This window comes from Tenrec ecaudatus, chromosome 13 (assembly GCF_050624435.1).
Source record: "Tenrec ecaudatus isolate mTenEca1 chromosome 13, mTenEca1.hap1, whole genome shotgun sequence".
NCBI classification, from domain to species: Eukaryota; Metazoa; Chordata; class Mammalia; order Afrosoricida; family Tenrecidae; genus Tenrec; species Tenrec ecaudatus.
Genome location: NC_134542.1, coordinates 37,630,389 through 37,632,889, shown reverse-complemented (window position 1 = coordinate 37,632,889; position 2,501 = coordinate 37,630,389). Strand labels below are relative to the sequence as shown.

The 2,501-nt window shown below is 42.8% G+C and overlaps 1 pseudogene; it reads right to left on the bottom strand.

Annotated features, from left to right (window-relative positions):
- Positions 1–1,407: 1,407 nt before the first annotated feature.
- LOC142424622 (peroxiredoxin-2 pseudogene) lies at positions 1,408–1,985 on the bottom strand (annotated as a pseudogene).
- Between the last annotated feature and the right edge of the window lie 516 nt (positions 1,986–2,501).

Below are 2,501 nucleotides of genomic sequence, written 5' to 3'. Positions count from 1 at the left end.
TCTGGATTAAAAGATATCATCACGATGCTTTGCAAATGCTGTAAAATGATGATGATTTCACTTTACCAAGAGTTTTCAAACATGCCTGTTTCCTGTCACGTTTATAAAACTGTCCGTATATTTTTCACACTTTTGAGCTCTACCAATATGATAAAAACTGAATCCCAGGCAGGCTTTGATTTTCTTTCTCTAACTGAAAGAACCTTAGAATTGCTTTACGTGCTTGGAAGCGATGATACTGGCTTTACATGTCTAAGTACTGTCCACTTATGGTTCCTTGGAATTTTAAAAAAATTTGATGGCTGGGTTTTTTCTGATTTCAATTTGTTTCTTATTTCTGATTTCTGAATGTTCTGTAATTAGCCCTTTGCTATATGTATTGCAAATGTTTTTCCCTTGGTGTGGTTTTCTTTTGATTTTGTTTAATGTATCTTTTAGAAAAAAAGATTAAAAAAAAGATCATTTTTAATGTAAGCATATATCTTTTCTACTTGATTTCTCAGTTTGGAGTATGCATATTAAGGCTTTAATCTTTCCAAATGTTAAAACAAAGCTCTCTCATAGTTTTTTCTTTGCTCCTGAATTTTAGTTTAAAATTCAATCAATTTGTGATTTACTTTGGTACCTGGCGTGATATAGAGCTCTTTCTCCTCTCTACTTGAAAGGCTATTCAGCTATTGAACAATTTATTTAAGAGTAGATGGGATTTTTGGTTTGTTTTCTGTTTTTCTTCTTGTTAATTTCTAATTTTATGGCGTGTAGTCAGGGAAGAAAATCTTCCATTATTTTTGTTTTCTGGATTGCATTAAGACTTATTTTCTGGACAATTTATGTCTTCTACAGTAGAATGCATGTTCTCTGTAGAGTACACATGTCTGATAGATCAAGTCCATTGTTTCTGTCCTCTGTCCCTAAGTGTACTTTGTCTACTTGATCTGAATGCCTGGGGAAAATGCAAGTTTCTTTTTATGGTGAACTGAGTGAAGGCTTGCAGGACACATGAGTTTTCCATTCAACAATTTGTTCATTTTTTTTTCATGATACTGACTAAAATCCCCACATTGTAACATCGCTTATCCCACCTCCCTGTGTTTCCTGTTTCTACTCTTCCTCCTTCTGAACTTTGTCCTTGGACAAATGCTGCCATTTTTCTCTCAAATGGTTGATTATTCTTTTTCTTTGTTTACCTGTTCCTAATACTTTATTGGTCACCTTAGGCCCGTACCCAGGTGGATGGACATCTGGAGAGGGGTGGTGGGGTCACCATTCATTAGCTACCAGGAGCGTGAGAAAACCTTAGCCCAGTCCTCCAAGGTCCCAGATGAGGGAGTTTCAAGGGCGCAGGCTGGCCTTTCCTGGGTCAACACAGGTGGGAAGAAAAGACCCAAACTTGTCCCGTTGGCAGGTCTAGTATTCTTTGCTGTCTTCCACATTGGGTTTCATTGTGTTGCTGCCTGGCTTCCAGCCAGCGGGACATACTTCCTCGTGCTCATCTGTGTACTGGAACACCTGGACCAGCCTCAGAGCCTCCTCTATGGAGCTCCCCACAGGCAAGTCATTGACCGTGATCTGACGAAGGGCACCCTTGCCATCGATGATAAAGAGGCCCCTGTAAGCGATGCCTTCATCTTCCTTCAGCACACCATAGTCATGGGACAAGCTTCTGGTCACATCAGCCAGCAGGGGGATGTCCAGGGGAACCAAGCCTCCCTCCTTCCGGGGAGTGTTGATCCAAGCCAGGTGGGTGAACTGAGAGTCCATGGAGACCCCCAGCACCTCACAGAGCAGCTTTCGGAAGCCATCGGCATGCTCACTGAAAGCACTGATTGCCGTCGGGCACACGAAGGTGAAGTCCAGAGGGTGGAAAAAGAGCTCCATATACTTCCCTCTGTAGTCGGGAAGCTTCACCTCCTTGAAGGCGCCGTCCACACGGCCGCGGTCTGGAAGTTGGGGTGGCTTTCCCATGTGTGGTTGCCCGAGGCCATCACTGAAAGCTGCGTGAGCTATGGCCAGATGTACGGACAGGCAGAAGCGCGGACTCACGTTCTCTGCGTCCATGGTTGATTATTCTATGGAGTATATACCTTACTATGTTTTTATCCCCTTTGTAGACATGTCTGTTGCTTGGCTGAAAACTGAGTCATCGGGGTGAATTCAGTTCCAGACTCAAAGGGTGATGAAAGGTTAGTCTTGAGGTTCTATCAGCTTCTCTTCAACTGGTGTGTTTTTGTGATTTTGAGTTTTGTTTTACCTTTTTTCTCTCACTCTATCCAGGACTTTCTAAAATGATCCCTTTCAGACAAGTTGGTTGTGGTAGCTGGGACATGCAAATAAGGTATATGGAACCCTAACAAGGGGAGTGGCCAATTTTGTCATCCTGCAAGCTTAAAAGTAGAGGAGACACCTACAGAGAAGAAGGAGCTGTTAACACAGAAGACAGCTAGAGGTGTCCACCCAGAAGACAAGAGACCAGCGCAATCAGCTGCTAAGGAACTTGCTGA